Source organism: Oncorhynchus mykiss, chromosome 21, assembly GCF_057628025.1.
Source record: "Oncorhynchus mykiss isolate SJ-2025 chromosome 21, ASM5762802v1, whole genome shotgun sequence".
Lineage (NCBI taxonomy): Eukaryota > Metazoa > Chordata > Actinopteri > Salmoniformes > Salmonidae > Oncorhynchus > Oncorhynchus mykiss.
The window spans coordinates 42,123,242-42,142,359 of NC_143042.1; the positions used below are offsets into that span (position 1 = coordinate 42,123,242).

At 42.9% G+C, this 19,118-nt stretch overlaps 1 protein-coding gene across 15 annotated transcripts in view; it reads left to right on the top strand.

Annotated features, from left to right (window-relative positions):
* Positions 1-19,118, top strand: part of LOC110500605 (receptor-type tyrosine-protein phosphatase delta) — a 612,371-nt gene that overhangs the window by 358,020 nt on the left and 235,233 nt on the right. For 14 of the 15 annotated variants that reach the window (XM_090214666.1, XM_036958032.2, XM_090214669.1 and 11 more), the window contains exon 9: positions 9,782-9,819. The exons of the other annotated variant lie outside the window; for it this stretch is intronic. The gene's annotated coding sequence lies outside the window, so the exon portion shown is untranslated. The remainder of the gene's footprint in view (positions 1-9,781; positions 9,820-19,118) is intronic. 15 annotated transcript variants of the gene reach the window in all.

A 19,118-nucleotide genomic window follows, 5' to 3' on the forward strand; every position in this document is an offset into this window, starting at 1 on the left:
GAAGATGCTGGAGGAAACAGGAACAAAAGTGTCTATATCCACAGTAAAATGTGTCCTATATCGACATAACCTGAAAGGCCGCTAAGCAAGGAAGAAGCCACTGCTCCAAACCCGCCATAAAAAAAAAACAGATTACGGTTTGCAACTGCACATGGGGACAAAGATCGTACTTTTTGGAGAAATGTCCTCTGGTCTGATGAGACAAAAATAGAATTGTTTGGCCATAATGTCCATCGTTATGTTTGGAGGAAAAAAGGGGAAGCTGAAGAATACCATCCCAACTGTGAAGCATGGGGGTGGCAGCATCATGTTGTGGGGGTGCTTTGCTGCAGGAGGGTCTGGTGCACTTCACAAAATAGATGACATCATGAGGAAAGAAAATTATGTGGATATATTGAATCAACATCTCAAGACATCAGTCAGGAAGTTAAAGGTTGGTTGCAAATGGGTCTTCCAAATGGACAATGACACCAAGCATACTTCCATAGTTGTAGCAAAATGGCTTACGGACAACAAAGTCAAGGTATTGGAGTGGCCATCACAAATCCCTGACCTCAATCCTATAGAATATTTGTGGGCAGAACTGAAAAAGTGTGTGCAAGCAAGGAGGCCTAAAAACCTGACTCAGTTACACCAGCTCTGTCAGGAGGAATGGGCCAAAATTCACCCAACTTATTGTGGGAAGCTTGTGGAAGGCTACCTGAAACGTTTGACCTAAGTTAAACAATTTAAAGGCAATTCTACCAAATACTAATTGAGTGTACGTAAACTTCTGACCCACTGGGAATGTACTGAAATAAATAATAGCTTAAATAAATGATTCTCTCTACTATTATTCTGACATTTCACATTCTTAAAATAAAGCGGTGATCCTAACTGAGCTAAGACAGGTTCTTTTTACAAGGACTAAATGTCAGGAATTGTGAAAAATGTAGTTTAAATATATTTGGCTGAGGTGTATGTAAACTAAGGTGTATGTATGTATGTATGTATGTATGTATGTATGTACATTACATGTATGTATGTATGAATTAAACTCATTCATGGGGGATTGGAAATTATGCAGAAAATTGCATTGATAGAATCCACAATCTAATTGCAATATTAAAGCTGATCCACCCCCTAAATAAAGTGTTTTGACAAAAAATGCTGTACATCCATTGTTTTTCTGGAATGGAATGTTTGCTGTGTATTTTGCAGACAGATCTTACATTACTGTATTAAATAAATTCAAATCAAATGTTATTAGTCACGTGCCGAATACAACAGCAACACCTTACAGTGAAATGCTTACTTTCGAGCCCCTAACTAACAGTACAGTTGAAAAAAAAACATACAAAATACGAATGAGAATAAGAAATAAAAGTAACAAGTAATTAAAGAGCAGCAGTAAAATAACAATAGCGAGACTATATATGGGGGGGGTACCGGTACAGAGTCAATGTGTAGGGGCACCGGTTAGTCGAGGTAATTGAGGTAATATGTACATGTAGGTAAGGGTATTAAAGTGACTATGCATAGATGATAACATCAGAGAGTAGCAGCAGTGTAAAATATGGGGGGGGGGGGGGGGGTGGGGGGGGGGTGCAGTGCAAATCGTCTGGGTAGCCATTTGATTAGATGTTCAGTTATGGCTTGGGGGAAGAATCTGTTTAGAAGGTCTTGGACCTAGACTTGTAGCTCCGATACCACTTGTCGTGCGGTAGCAGAAAGAACAGTCTATGACTAGGGTGGCTGGATTCTTTGACAATTTTTAGGGTCTTCCTTTGACACCACCTGGTATAGAGGTCCTGGATGGCAGGAAGCTTTGCCCCAATGGTGTACTGGGCCGTACGCACTACCCTCTGTAATGCCTTGCGGTCGGAGGCCGAGCAGTTGCCATACCAGGCAGTGATGCAACCAGTCAGGATGCTCTCGATTGTGCAGCTGTAGAACCTTTTGAGGATCTGAGGACCCATGCAAAATCTTTTCAGTCTCCTGAAGGGGAATAGGTTTTGTCATGCCCTCTTCACAAATGTCTTGGTGTGTTGGACCATGTTTGTTTGTTTGTGATGTGGACACCAAGGAACTTGAAGCTCTCAACCTGCTCCACTACAGCCCCGTCGATGAGAAGTTAGTTCTGCAATAAACATGTAATTATTAGTCAGATTTGACCTGCAGTGCTACTTTTTTCTCTGAGAGTGGGGAGTATATAGTGTTTTACAACAGGTGGGGAAGGCTCTATCAACAGTAGCTGTGATTCTACTCTAGACAAATTACTTCAAAACCATTAACTACCCTAGCTCAATGGGATCCGTCCCCAATGCCAGACCCCTCCGGGCAATGTTCATCGCTGGAGCTTGAATCCCCATCATGTTGATAAACCCAACCGTTCCTCTTCCAGTCTATGCAAAATAAGCATTTTCCCAGGTGTGAAGCCTTGCCATCAAGCCAACTGGATCCGCTGTCTGTATGGTCCCATGTGGCTATCAACAAATCCGATCCAAGACCTGTACCAGTGGGTGACAACACTATGGGGGTAAAAGCATCTGCGGATAGTAGGAGGGAACACAACACAATGGTTGTGACAGGTCCAGGAACAGCAGCTGAAGACAGCTTGGCTTCTATATCCTGTGCCAGTGCATGGACTGTAGAGCAATTTGGTAAACTGACAAACAATGATACTAAATGGATTCCAAGGGGAGAAACATTCCTCCTATTGTCAGTGTTCTGACATCATTTACTATGACCATAATAAACTATTGAGTCAGATTTGTACAAAATGCTAAGGAGACCGTATTTGAATAAGGGAAAATATATATTTTTTAAATGAACGATCCTGTCATATAGAATGACACCTTTGTCACAACATGATTCAGCCTGGCACAGACATCATGTAAAGTATAGGGTTGTAGATACGGAGACTAGAGACTGTGACATCATGTAAAGTATAGGGTTGTAGATACGGAGACTAGAGACTGTGACATCATGTAAAGCATAGGGTTGTAGATACGGAGACTAGAGACTGTGATATCATGTAAAGTATAGGGTTGTAGATACGGAGACTAGAGACTGTGACATCATGTAAAGTATAGGGTTGTAGATAATGAGACTAGAGACTGTGACATCATGTAAAGTATAGGGTTGTATATACTGAGACTAGAGACTGTGACATCATGTAAAGCATATGGTTGTAGATACGGAGACTAGAGACTGTGACATCATGTAAAGTATAGGGTTGTAGATAATGAGACTAGAGACTGTGACATCATGTAAAGCATAGGGTTGTAGATACGGAGACTAGAGACTGTGACATCATGTAAAGCATAGGGTTGTAGATACAGAGACTAGAGACTGTGACATCATGTAAAGTATAGGGTTGTAGATACGGAGACTAGAGACTGTGACATCATGTAAAGTATAGGGTTGTATATACTGAGACTAGAGACTGTGACATCATGTAAAGTATAGGGTTGTAGATAATGAGACTAGAGACTGTGACATCATGTAAAGTATAGGGTTGTAGATACGGAGACTAGAGACTGTGACATCATGTAAAGCATAGGGTTGTATATACTGAGACTAGAGACTGTGACATCATGTAAAGTATAGGGTTGTAGATAATGAGACTAGAGACTGTGACATCATGTAAAGTATAGGGTTGTAGATACGGAGACTAGAGACTGTGACATCATGTAAAGTATAGGGTTGTAGATAATGAGACTAGAGACTGTGACATCATGTAAAGTATAGGGTTGTAGATACGGAGACTAGAGACTGTGACATCATGTAAAGCATAGGGTTGTATATACTGAGACTAGAGACTGTGACATCATGTAAAGTATAGGGTTGTAGATAATGAGACTAGAGACTGTGACATCATGTAAAGCATAGGGTTGTAGATACGGAGACTAGACTGTGACATCATGTAAAGCATAGGGTTGTAGATACGGAGACTAGAGACTGTGACATCATGTAAAGTATAGGGTTGTAGATAATGAGACTAGAGACTGCGACATCATGTAAAGTATAGGGTTGTAGATACGGAGACTAGAGACTGTGACATCATGTAAAGTATAGGGTTGTTGATACTGAGACTAGAGACTGTTATAGCTCTCAAAGACTAGCTTAGTCTATGAAACCCCATTAACAGACATACAGGGAAATACCCCACTGACTTCACCTGTCAATGCACTCAAACTACTAAACGATAATCTAGAGTAAAGTATCCCCATTTGTTCAAATGCTACAACAGTAACACCAGCACTGTTTACACATCCATGTCCTGGTTTGCTATTCAAGACAGGCGGAAAATGTCCACAGACGTTTTACTCTTTCAAAAACAATACAACATGTGGATGGGACACCGGAGACAACATGGTCTATACTGAAAAACGGTGCTGGTGGCCAGTTGTTGCATTTCACAATGCAACAGACCTGGCAGCCACCGATCTGTTTTGTTTTCGTTCAATGAGGGAAAATACCAGTGGGAGAGATTTAATCTCTCATTCGCAGCCACGCTGCGTTGTGGATATTTTCGACAAAGACATATGGAACGGCGAACTGCACAGCAGCAGGCAGCCCAACCTGGAACTCAGAAACACACACACACACACACACACACACACACACACACACACACACACACACACTGGCAAAGCAGGCAAAATCAGCATGAGGCAAACGGCAAACCCCAGAAGAGGAAGTGAACAAGAGATATCTTTTGTCGGAGTGCACTAAAAGGGCAGCAAGCATTTCCCTTGTTTTGAAAAATTTGGATGACATCAGTTGCAAATATACCTGTACCCATTTCATTATTTTGCCTTCACTTCTGGCATGAGCGGATTTTATCCTCCCTCAAAAACAAATCTGAGTTGCTTGGACATTTTTCGTAGTGTATCACTAGTTAAAAAATAAAATGTATTCTCTTTGAATAAGTCTGTTTAGGGGAAAATAGTATTTCACCTCCATTTGCAACAGGGGGGAAACCAACATGCCTTTCAAAGTTTGCTTGACTTGAGCAGATTCCCTGTCTGGCTCTCTGGCAGCTGGACTGATGGCCAGCCCGGTGGAATGGCAGCTGTTGAAGGCTTTTTAAATTGCACCCGGGTTGATTGGTGGTTGTCGGGAGGGCTCGGCCAGAGAATTCTTCTTCTTCTTAGAGAGAGAGAAAGAGAGAGAGAGAGGGAGGGAGGGAGGGAGAGAGAGAGAGAGAGAGAGAGAGAGAGAGAGAGAGAGAGAGAGAGAGAGAGAGAGAGAGAGAGAGAGAGAGAGAGAGAGAGAGAGAGAGAGAGAGAGAGAGAGAGAGAGAGAGAGAGAGAGAGAGAGAGAGAGAGAAGAATAGGGGTAAAGGGGAGGAGGTGGGATGGCGTGATCGCCCACCAAAGGAAAAGGACCCTGAGCCCAAGGTCCGTGGTTTTACAGATCCTCAAAATCGGGAATTAGTTTAGGCTTCAACGGTTTCAATCTCTGTCTCTCTCATTCTGCCTTTGGTGGTGCTGTTGTGCAGCAGATGGGATTTTTAAGGAGGTTGTTACATGTGCAACTTTCATTATATGTAGATATTAAAGACATAAACTAGGATCTGCCGTAAAGCTGCAGCTGGATGGGTATTGTGTTTATTTAACACATTAGTCCAACCTCGTGTTGTGATTCTGTTTAGCGTGTTGCTCCCAATCTGACTTTAATAGATCCTGTATGGTTCTTTTTCAGTTTTACACAGTGTTGGTGTGAGTTCTATAGTCAATATCGTAGAATGTTCAGGATTGCTTGTGGGTTTTAGGTGGTGATGTGTTTTTAAATCCTCTGTCTTACTGTACCCCTTTCAGATTGATACTCTTAAGGAAGTTGCTGTAGGCCAGTGTTGAATCAACGACAGATGGTGTAAATACCATTTGACCATAATTTCAACCATGATCTGTCTGGAATTAAAATAGCATTGAACCGCATTTTTTTGGCACTGCTGAATTAAACAGTGTGCCACACATCATCAAATTAAGTCAGTCATACATGTATTTAGAAATAAAATGTGTTATTTTATTTGAACGGATATTGAACGGATATTGTAGCACATTCTGTCGACTTGTTGGTGTAGTATGATATTTACTAATGGCATTGCATATGGTGAATACTGAAAACCGTTCTATAGCCAAAATGAAACCTTTGTGACAGTGGATGAGAGTCATTTCAGACTGGCACAGGTCTATTTCAGGGGAAGATACCTCTCTCACAGTGGCCAGTTTCATTTTCGTGGGGCTCCTGAAATTCAAGATGGTGCTGCCGTGCACACTCTCATAACATATCAGCACACAGGAAACAGATGGATTTCAACCCTATTTGTGTCTCAAAGAGGGCACCCTGCGGGGTCCTGATAGTGCCTCGGAGGCCCCATTCATGCAGAATTATTGGTTATAAATCATGGAGGGAGTCAGGACCTGACGGTTACCCCTCTCGCTGCCTGCTGATCACTACAATTAATCAGGAGCGACATTCCTTCTTGTCATGCCGCCACCAGTCCCAGAGATATGGCCAGTTTTAGAGGAATTTATCAAACCTGTTGATTCAGTCTATTCCTTTCATTCCCCACCCCTCCCCTATCGTATCACCTCCCTGTTTCTGCAATCCAATTGGGGCTACTGTATGTACACCGTGCCTCCTCTGGCAAATGCTTACTGACCTTTCACAGACGGCAGCTAGTCATCAATCAAATTAGAGAGCATCTATTATCATCAGTAGGGGAGAGCAGATGGTTGGGTTGTTTTGAAATGGGCCTTTCAACCTTTTTCAAGCAAAAAGTAGCATTGTAGCTCGACTGATTTCCAAGAAGCAATTTGTGTGAATGTATGCATATGTATCAATAATGAAGTGTAGTTTTCAATCACTCACTGAAACATTGCCTATAGAAGGGATCAAATGAAATTGTGTTGGTCACATACACATATTTAGCAGATGTTATTGCAGGTGTAGTGAAATGCTTCAGCTGTGGGACGATTTATTTTTGAGTGGATGGGCCGTAATATAATTATAAATCATTTGTAGACTACAAAATGACTGCAAGAAGCCCATGAAGATATTTCACTAAAACATAATCATTTCAAACAAACAAACAACATTTACATTTGTATACGATCACAAGTCTCGCTATTATGCATGGGAATACTTGGGAACAGATTTCCAAAATTAAAATCACTTGGAGCTGATTTGCTGTCTTTTATGTCCAACAATAAAATAAAATAAAATAAAATATAATAATTTGCTCAGAAAACTGGGGGGGGGGGCAAACTAAAACCACCCGCGGGGCTAAATTTGGGGGTACCTGGCCTATATGTATAGTTTGTAGGACCAAACTATTCCTTTGCTGACATAATTTGGTGTTTGTCCTGGTGTTTCTTGGGACATCTTGTGAATTTTTCACTGACTAGGGGGACTATTGTGCCTGTGCTGTAACCGGTCCAAAGAAGTACAGCAGAGGGCATTTCCATTGCCTCATTTGCTGGCTGGACAAATGTGTCGCTGTTAACCATTTTTTGCCCATGTAAAAAACCAAGCCCCAATTCCTTCAAACATTTCACCAGTTCAGCTGATATGAATATGGCAGTATTGTTACAGTGCCTTCAGAAAGTATTCACACCCCTTGTTACAGCCTGAAGTTCAAATGGATTAAATAAATAATTTTGAGTTCACTGGCCTACACACAATACCCCATAATGTCAACGTGGAATTGTTTTTAGAATTTTTACAAATTAATAAAAAATGAAAAGCTGAAATGTCTTGAGTCAGTAAGTATTCAACCTCTTTGTTGTGGCAAGCCTAAATAAGTTCAGGAGTAAACATTTGCTTAACAGTTCACATAATAAATTGCATGGACTCATTCTGTATTACAACAATAGTGGTTAACGTGATTTTTGAGTAACTACAGTACCCCATCTCTGTATCTGTAAGGTCTCTCGGTCGAACAGTGAATTTCAAACATAGATTCAACCACAAAGACCAGGGATGGTTTCCAATACCTCACAAAGAAGGGTACCTATTGGTAGATGGGAAAAAAAAGTTATTAATTACACTTTGGATGGTGTATCAATACACCCAGTCAATACAAGATACAGGGGCAAATTGTTTGGGGCAAAGAAAATACAACACATTACTGAGTACCGCTTTCCATATTTTCAAACATAGTGGTGGCTGCATCATGTTATGGGTATTCTTGTAATCATTAAGGACTGGGGAGATTTTCTGGATAGAACAGAAACGGAATGGAGCCAATCACAGGCAAAATCCTAGACAAAAACCTGATTCAATGTACTTTCCACCAGACACTGAGAGATGGATTCACATTTCAGCAGGACAATGATCTAACAGCCAAATCAAGACTGGAGTTGCTTACCAAGAAGACAGTGAATGTTTCTGACTGGCCGAGTTACAGTTTTGACTTACATCTATTTGAAAATCTATGGCAAGATGTGAAAATGGTTGTCTAGCAATGATCCAGAACCAATTTGACTGAGCTTGAAGGGCTTGGAAAAGATGAATGGGCAAATGCTGAACAGTGGTGGAAAGCTCTTAGAGACTTACGACACGGGAGTGACTTCTTGAATGGCCCAGCCAGAACCCAGACTTGAACCAGATCGAACATCTCTGGAGAGACCTGAAAATAGCTGTGCAGCGACGCTCCCCATCCAACCTGACAGAGCTTAAGAAGATCTGCAGATAAGAACGGGAGAAACTCTCCAAATACAGATGTAGCGTCATACCCAAGAAGACTCAACGCTGCCAAAAATGCTTCAACAAAGTACTGAGTAAAGGGTCTGAATACTTATGTAAATTATCCCCACCCAAAAAGCGTTTTTTCTTTGTCATTGTGGATTATTGTGTGTAGATTGATGAGGGAAAACAATATTTTATCCCTTTTAGAATAAGGCTGTAACGTAACAAAATGTGGAAAAAATCCAGGGGTATGAACACTTTCCAAAAGCACTGTATATCACATGACCATTTCTCCTTAACGACTGTGCTCTACAGTACGCATATAAACTAAGCTTAAATTCCAAACGTCGCCACTTCGACAGTAGCCATTCACATACAACACTTATAGCCTCCATATACTCTGCAATCATACGCTCCGGCCAAAATAAATTACACTGACAACAGCAAAAAACCTCTACTTTATCTTTCGACTGGCCAGAAAGGGGGAAACTGAGAATACAGATTTCCTGTTTATCAGAAGAAGAACTAATTTTGTTTCTTCGACTGCAAGTGAACCGCAGATTAATCTAGGAGACCTTGAGTGGCACTATATGCACGCAATCAGTAGCAATGCGCCCAAGCCACAATCTCTGACCTTTTGAGTGCCGTCCACATTTTAATTAAGTAGTCGCTAAAATGAAAGCATCTCAGTGCCCCCCACCCCTCTCTGAAACTACCCCACTCTCCCTTTGTAGAATTAACTTTTTTTGCCCAGGGAAGTAAATGGGAGACAAACCACATCGGAGCAGTGATTGAATATCGCCGTGGGAAGTTCTTAACAAGGCGGAATTAGGAGGCGTAGTGCAGACACATATGCCTGCCAAATGTAATCTGCTCGTAACAAATGCTTTGCCCTTTATACTGTATGAAGCAACGGACACAAGTATTGGATTCTCACTGTGTTAGTACAACTCACAATGTGTTTGGTTGATTATGATTAAGAAGTTGTGTAAGTTTCCATGTATGCCTTGCATCATGAGACCAAGTTTCATATTCCCTTTTAAACAGTAGTGGTTGATTAATTGATTTTTGATCTAATGTGTATTTTTTTGCCTTACAGCTCTTGAATCATTGGGACAGTTGCTTGGGTGCTTGAAGGTAGGCTAGTGTGTTTTATCGTGTTTGTGTGGATGTGATAGTGATCTCATATGCAATTTGCAGATACACATCATGATGGTCCATAAGTCACATTGATTCTGTCAGAAACGTTGACCTTTGGTTGACACTAAGTTCATTAGAATGACTCATAGAGACTGACAAAGTTGGCATGTACATTGTCATGTGACAGTGAGTGAGGCTGTGTGTTTGTCAAGTCAAGTCAACTTGTCACATACACATGTTTAGCAGATGTTATTGAGGGTGTAGCGAATTGCTTGTGTTTCTAACTCTAACAGTGCAGTAATATCTAACAAGTAATATATAACAATTTCACAGCAATACACACACATCTAAAGTAAAGGAATGGAATTAAGAATATATACATATTTGGGCAAATAATGTCAGAGCGGCATAGACTAAGGTACAGTAGAATAGGATAGAAGAACCCTGCGGTTGCGGGCGGTGCATTTGCCGTACCAGGCGGTGATACAGGCCAACAGGATGCTCTCAATTGTGCAGCTGTAAAAGTTAGTGAGGTTTTTAGGTGCCAAGCCCAATTTATTCAGCCTCCTGAGGTTGAAGAGGCGCTGTTGCTCCATCTTTACCACGCTGTCTGTATGGGTGGACCATTTCAGTTTGTCAGTGATGTGTACACCACGGAACTTGACGCTTTCCACCTTCTCCACTGCAGTCCCTTCGATATGGATAGGGTGGTGCTCCCTCTGCTGTTTTCTGAAGTCCACGATCAGCTTCTTTGTTTTGTTGACATTGGGTGAGAGGTTACTTTCACACTCCGAGGGCCCTCACATCCTCCTTGTAGGCTGTTTCATCATTGTTGGTGATCAGGCCTACTGCTGTTGTGTCATCTGCAAACTTGATGATTGAGTTGGAGGCGTGAGTGGCTTGCACTCATGTGTGAACATGGAGTACAGGAGGGGGCTGAGCACTCATCCTTGTGAGGCCCCTGTGTTGAGGATCAGTGAAGTGGAGGTGGGGGCCCGTCAGAAAGTCCAGGACCCAGTTGCACAGGGTGGGGTTCAGACCCAGGGCCACAAGCTTAATGATGAGCTTGGAGGGTACTATGGTGTTGAATGCTATAGTTAATGATCAGCATTCTTACAAAGGTATTCCCCTTGTCCAGATGGGATACGGCAGTGTGCAGTGTGATGGTGATTGCATCATCTGTGGATATATTGGGGCGGTAAGCAAATTGAAGTGGGTCTAGTGTGTCAGGTAAGGTAGAGGTGATATGATCCTTGACTTGTCTCTCAATGTCAGGCGGTTGGTGTAGCTGGTGCATGAAGTCAGGCGCAGGAGAGCAGAGATAAGTGAACAACGCACTTTAATAAAGGCAAATGCCCAAAGTAACAAACCCAATGTGCGAAATAAAAATAACGGTTGCCACTAAACCCGGGTGAAACTGCACCCGGGAATAAACCAGCCGGAAACATACCGACCTAACAATAAACAATCACGCACAAAGACATGGGGGAAACAGAGGGCTAAATACACAACACATAATGAGGGAAATGAAACCAGGTGTGTGGGAAAACAAGACATCACAAATGGAAAATGAAAAATGGATCAGCAATGGCTAGAAGACCGGCCACGTCAACCGCCGAACACCGCCCGAACAAGGAGAGGCATCAACTTCGGCAGAATTCGTGACACTCAAAGCACTTCATGATGACAGAAGTGAGTGCTACAGGGCAATGGTAATTTAGTTCAGTTACCTTTGCTTTCTTGGATACAGGAACAATGATGGACATCTTGAAGCATGTGCGGACAGCAGACTGTGATAGGGAGAGAATGAATATGTCTGTAAACAATACAGCCAGGGGGTTTGCGCACGCTCTGAGGATGTGGCTAGGGATGCTGTCTGGGCCGGCAGCCTTGCGAGGGTTAATGTGCTTAAGTGTCTTAGTCCCGTCGGCCATGGAGAAGGAGAGCCCACAGTCCTTGGTAGCGGGCCGTGTCGGTGGCACTGTGTTGTCCTGAAGGCGGGCAAAGGTGTTTAGCTTGTCCAGAAGCAAAACGTGACTTGGCTGGTTTAGTCGGTGATTGCCTGTGACCCTTATGTCTGAGCCGTTGAATTCGGAGATCCACTTTGTCTCTGTACTGACGTTTTGTCTGTTTGATTGCCTTACGGAGGGAATAACTACACTGTTTCTATTCGGCCGTATTCCCAGTCATGCCATGATTAAATGCGATTGTTCGAGCTTTCAGTTTTGTGCGAATGCTGCCATCTGTCCACTTTTTCTGGTTAGGGTAGGTTTTAATAGTCACAGTTGGTACAACATCTTCTATACACTTCTTGATAAACTCAGTCACCGTATTAGTGTATTCGTCAATATTATTCTCGGAGGCTACTCAATATTATTCTCGGAGGAACATATCCCAGTCCGCGTGTTCAAAACAATCTTGAAGTGTGGATGCCGATTGGTCAGGCTAGCGTTGAATAGCATGGGTACTTCTTGTCTGAGTTTCTGCCTATAGGATGGGCGGTGTAAAATGAAGTCGTGATCAGATTTGTTGAAGGGAGGGCGGGGCAGAGCCTTGTAGGCATCCCGGAAGTTGGAGTAGCAGTGGTTGAGTGTTTTAGCAGCGCTAGTACTACAGTCAATGGGTTGATGGAACTTCGGTAACGTTTTCCTCAAATTTGCTTTTTTTTAAATCCCCAGCTACAATAAATGCGGCCTCAGGATATGTGGTTTCCAGTTGGCATAAAGTCCAGTGAGGTTTCTTTGAGGGCCGCTGTGTGTTTGACATACTGACATCACAATCTCTGCTCCAGTGTAGCTAGGTCTCACTGTAACATGTTGGTCCTGACCAGTGTTACATCAAATAATTTGGAGAGAATAGCTCTGAGTAAAAACACATTTTCAACCCCCATCATATCCCAGCTGTTTTTCTACAATGGAGGCATATACTGTAGTGCCATTTTACAGTAGCTGAGTAATAACACATTTTCAACCACCATCATATCCCAGCTGTTTTTCTACAATGGAGGCATATCGTACCATTTTACAGTAGCTGAGTAATAACACATTTTCAACCATCATCATATCCCAGCTGTTTGTCTACAATGGAGGCATATCATACCATTTTACAGTAGCTGAGTAATAACACATTTTCAACCATCATCATATCCCAGCTGTTTTTCTACAATGGAGGCATATCGTACCATTTTACAGTAGCTGCCTCTTTTTTATTAACTTGAATTGTCTGTGGACTGCATTTGTGCTGGCACAGGCAGAATAGAAGTCTTAGAGAGAGAAAGAATCAGAGAAAACAGAGAGAGAAAGCCCACTGCTGTATTCTCCATACTATTTAATTATAATTGTGCGAGAGATCGGCGTACCGCTTTAGCAGTCGCTGAGTTCTGCCCAGCCAATAAGAACTTGCGCTCAGCTGCATCTGACAGTGATAAATGGCGCCACGGCCGTCTCCCTCGTCCCATCGTCCCTTTTAGCAGCTGAGCGGTGCATTATGGGAATGCACCGAGGCTGGCGCGGCCTTGGAATGGGCCTTCGGGCCGTTCATTAAAAACGCGGATACACATGGTGACAAGTGTGTGTGTGTGTGTGTGTGTGTGTGTGTCAAATCAAATCAAATCAAATCAAATGTTATTTGTCACATACACATGGTTAGCAGATGTTAATGCGAGTGTAGCGAAATGCTTGTGCTTCTAGTTCCGACAATGCAGTAATAATCAACAAGTAATCTAGCTAACAATTCCAAAACTACTACCTTATAGACACAAGTGTAAGGGGATAAAGAATATGAACATAAAGATATATGAATGAGTGATGGTACAGAGCGGCATAGGCAAGATACAGTAGATTGTATTGAGTGCAGTATATACATATGAGATGAGTATGTAAACAAAGTGGCATAGTTAAAGTGGCTAGTGATACATGTATTACATAAAGATGCAGTAGATGATATAGAGTACAGTATATACATATACATATGAGATTAATAATGTGGGGTATGTAAACATTATATTAGGTAGCATTGTTTAAAGTGGCTAGTGATATATTTTACATAATTTCCCATAAATTCCCATTATTAAAGTGGCTGGAGTCGAGTCAGTGTGTTGGCAGTAGCCACTCAATGTTATAGGTGGCTGTTTAACAGTCTGATGGCCTTGAGATAGAAGCTGTTTTTCAGTCTCTCGGTCCCAGCTTTGATGCACCTGTACTGACCTCGCCTTCTGGATGATAGCGGGGTGAACAGGCAGTGGCTCGGGTGGTTGTTGTCCTTGATGATCTTTATGGCCTTCCTGTGACATCGGGTGGTGTAGGTGTCCTGGAGGGCAGGTAGTTTGCCCCCGGTGATGCATTGTTCAGACCTCACTACCCTCTGGAGAGCCTTACGGTTGTGGGCGGAGCAGTTGCCGTACCAGGCGGTGATACAGCCCGACAGGATGCTCTCGATTGTGCATCTGTAGAAGTTTGTGAGTGCTTTTGGTGACAAGCCGAATTTCTTCAGCCTCCTGAGGTTGAAGAGGCGCTGCTGCGCCCTCTTCACGATGCTGTCTGTGTGGGTGGACCAATTCAGTTTGTCTGTGATGTGTACGCCGAGGAACTTAAAACTTACTACCCTCTCCACTACTGTTCCATCGATGTGGATAGGGGGGTGTTCCCTCTGCTGTTTCCTAAAGTCCACAATCATCTCCTTAGTTTTGTTGACGTTGAGTGTGAGGTTATTTTCCTGACACCACACTCCGAGGGCCCTCACCTCCTCCCTGTAGGCCGTCTCGTCGTTGTTGGTAATCAAGTCTACCACTGTTGTGTCGTCCGCAAACTTGATGATTGAGTTGGAGGCGTGCGTGGCCACGCAGTCGTGGGTGAACAGGGAGTACAGGAGAGGGCTCAGAACGCACCCTTGTGGGGCCCAGTGTTGAGGATCAGCGGGGTGGAAATGTTGTTGCCTACCCTCACCACCTGGGGGCGGCCCGTCAGGAAGTCCAGTACCCAGTTGCACAGGGCGGGGTCGAGACCCAGGGTCTCGAGCTTGATGACGAGCTTGGAGGGCACTATGGTGTTAAATGCCGAGCTGTAGTCGATGAACAGCATTCTCACATAGGTATTCCTCTTGTCCAGATGGGTTAGGGCAGTGTGCAGTGTGGTTGAGATTGCATCGTCTGTGGACCTATTTGGGCGGTAAGCAAATTGGAGTGGGTCTAGGGTGTCAGGTAGGGTGGAGGTGATATGGTCCTTGACTAGTCTCTCAAAGCACTTCATGATGACGGAAGTGAGTGCTACGGGGCGGTAGTCATTTAGCTCAGTTACCTTAGCTTTCTTGGGAACAGGAACAATGGTGGCCCTCTTGAAGCATGTGGGAACAACAGACTGGGATAGGGATTGATTGAATATGTCCGTAAACACACCAGCCAGCTGGTCTGCGCATGCGCGGCTGGGGATGCCGTCTGGGCCTGCAGCCTTGCGAGGGTTGACATGTTTAAATGTTTTCCTCACGTCGGCTGCGGTAAAGGAGAGTCCGCATGTTTTAGTTGCGGGCCGTGTCAGTGGCACTGTATTGTCCTCAAAGCGGGCAAAAAAGTTATTTAGTCTGCCTGGGAGCAAGACATCCTGGTCCGTGACGGGGCCGGTTTTCTTTTTGTAATCCGTGATTGACTGTAGACCCTGCCACTGTAGACCCTGCCACGTGTGTGTGTGTGTGTGTGTGTGTGTGTGTGTGTGTGTGTGTGTGTGTGTGTGTGTGTGTGGTGTGTGTTTGTGTGTGTGTGTGATTTAGGAGCTTCTCAACATGAATCAATGATCTCCTTCAAACCAAATAGACATCCAAGTCAATTCACATCCATCCACATCCAAATTGTGAGAACCTGTGGCTATAGATATTGGGCCTTTGAATGTGTGCCAGTTTCCGTTTGACTTCTGCTACACCGCAATATCATGTCGTTTGGTTTACCATGACATTTTGTCAGTCAGACAATCCATGTATTATCGGTTTCCTGCTGATGTTGAACGGAAGGTAACCCCCTTAATGTGGTGAATAACCCACTGAACTTCCGTTGAACCCCTGTGAAAGATGCAACAGTAAACATTTGAACCTTTGCTGTGGTGTAAATCTGCTATTTTACTGTTTACTATCAGATAAAGAATATCAGACCATAGCCTTGTTATTATTGATCTTACTTAATGCTCTTTTCAAAATTAAATCGAAGATATAATGTAACATTTTATTTGGATATTCAGTCTGAATTCAACTAGATGGACAAGTGACACAGTTCAGTAATATACAAACATTAAGAACACCTTCCTAATATTGAGTTGCACCCCACCCTTCTTCCCTCAGAATAGCCTCAATTTGTTTGGCATGGGCTCTACAAGGTGTGGAAAGCGTTCCACAGGGATGCTGGCCCATGTTGACTCCAATGCTTCCTACGGTTGTGTCAAGTTGGCAGGATGTCCTTTGAGCGGTGGACCATTCTTGATACATACAGGAAACTGTTGAGCGTGAAAAACCCAGCAGCATTGCTGTTCTTGACACAAACTGGTGAGCCTGGCAGCTACTACTATACCCCATTAAAAGGCACTAAAATATTTTGTCTTGCCCATTCACCCTCTGAATGGAACACATTACCCAATCCATGTCTCAACTGTCTCCAGACTTTAAAAATCCTTCTTTATCCTGTTTCCTCCCCTTCATCTACACTGATTTGAAGTGGATTTAACAAGTGACATCACAAAAAGGGATCATAGATTTGACCTGGATTCACCATGTAATGGAAAGAGCAGGTGATCTTAATGTTTTGTATACTCAGAGTATAGGTTATATTATGTTTTAGAAGTAATTATTACACATACAATGGCAACTCTTCAATTAAGATTCATGTGACTAAAAATGTATTTTAAAAGAGTTTCTATGTATCAACTGAAATGTTTCATTGCAAAAATGTTCATATGCAACCTTTTTTCCAAAACCATTGTAAAGGATCATACCTCTCAGGAGACTGTATAGGGAAAGCAGCGTGTGGACTTCCGTTAGCCTACATAGGCTTCCTCTGTGTGATACTATCCTACTGTACTGAGGTGTGGTTGAAACAGGCTGAGGTAGTTGAGGCATAATTAGTAATCTGCCTTGGACACGTCAGCTCCTGTTAGTGCTTCTGTTTTAATTCCTTTTGTCTGTTCTCTCCCGATAGCCTTTCCTCGCGCTTCGTAGAGCTGTGTGTGTGTGTGTGAGGTTCCTATGCACCTGTTTACCATTTTTTTATATGCTTTGGCCTCCTGCTTTTTCTCCTTCCTTCCTCTATTTTGGATTAATGAAATGGAGGAAATGTCGAATCGTGTCGGAGACCCATTCATCGCAGTAATTTTTGGACCAGGCGGCGTACTAGTCAGGCGTGTGTGTGTGTGTGTGTGTGCGTGCGTGTGAAAGAGATAATTTGTGTAAGTGTGTCAGTTGAGTGAATAGCAGAGTCTGTGCACTTATGGGCATATTTGTGTGATATGAGTGTTTGTGTTTGTGTGTGTGTAGACATGCATCTCATGCAGGGGCAAGGTGATGAAAGGCGCTTTGAAGATGCACGGCTAGATGGGAAACCCACAATACACCCTCTCTCCCCCACCTCTCTCTCTCTCTCCATCCACCTCTCTCTCCTTTCCCCTCTCTCTCTCTATCCTCTCTTTCCCTCCCGCTGTCGGTCCAACCTCTCTCTCCATTTTCTCTCTCTCTCATTCTCTCTCTCTCTCCCGCCATGCCTCGCCTCAGTGCCAGTGTTGGCTGAACTCTCGCTTTCCCTAGATGTAGGGTTGGCAGGGCTGGACTGAAGGACGATGCATCGGGCATGTGAATTAGTCTGGAAGAGGTAGGGGAGACATCCCTGGAAATCAGGGATTACTCTACCCGTGGATTAAAGGCTACATTAGATACATGTGACACATCAATCAGAGAGGAGACTGCAATATCACACGCCATATGAGTTATTACATGCATATCCATGCGTCGTTACATGCTTATTCATTTGGTATAACATCTTCATAAGCACTTTGGGGTGTTGTGGTATTATTAGCTCATCTATGTCTTTAGAGATGGGACTCTTAGTAATAATATTGCGTAACTAAGATGATTGAATGGCGACATAACTTTAAAAGATAAACAGTTTAAGCAAAGTTAAACAGCTAGTAACCAAATCGTTTTAATTTCTCTATTTATTTAGTCTTTAACTATCCAGTGAACCCTCTTTGTGATAAAACCCACGGTAACAGCCTTCATAGAGGGTATCTAATTGTTAAGTGCTACCAAATTCACCTTTGCAAGAAAGATCACTTGATATTCCATCCTTTCTTCTGTTGGTTCTCTTCCGTCGCACTCCACTTAGCATTTTAAGTTACCGACACAACTTAGTCCAACTGAGCAGTGGGGTTCAGGTGTGAGTTGCAGTATGGGTTGCTGCCGGCGGCTGTTTTAGCTAACACTCCCTTAGCTGTAACACATGGCTGACAGAGGATAGCTATTGTTCCCTTTTTGGCTTGTCATGCTATTTGGGCCCGATAGATAGAGACACAGGGCTATGTGCACATACGACACTGTGTATGATGTTATTGTGTTGGATTGTTGTATTGCAATGTAGTTCTGCACAAATGTTGAAATGTGAACGTTGTTATATTTGTCTACACGTCTGTCTATCTGTCTGTCTCTCTTGCGCTTTCTGTCTGTCTGTTTATCTATACTTGTAGGGTCTTAATTAGAGCCAGTTTGCTACAGGAAGAAATTAAGCTTGTGGAGGGAATGTGAAGGTGAAGCTGGTTGAGAGAATGCCAAGAGTGTGCAAAGCTGTAATCAAGGCAAAGAGTGGGTCCTTTGAAGAATCTCAAATATATAATCTATTTGAATTTGTTTAACACTTGTTTGGTTACTACATGATTCCATATGTGTTATTTCATAGTTTTGATGTCTTCACTATTAGTCTAGAATGTAGAAAATAGTCCAAATAAAGAAAAACCCTTGAATGAGTAGGTGTTCTAAAACATTTGACCGGTATTGCAGATAAGAAGTGCACTATGTAGAGAATGAAGTGCCAATTGGGACGCAGACTTCATCTGTTCCCTACTCCCTCAAATCCCAGCAGAATTGGCTGATTGTAATTCACAGGCCATTGTTTGGAGAGGTCGGGCGGCTTGTTTGCTATTGATTTTATCTAAAGGCTCCTATATTTTACTGTGCACATATCAGAGCAATTGTTTTGAAGTATGCAGGGAAATCAATAACCCTAGCTGAGGGGCCCGTCTTTCCCGCGCGCCTTTCAATGGCTCCAATTTATGTTT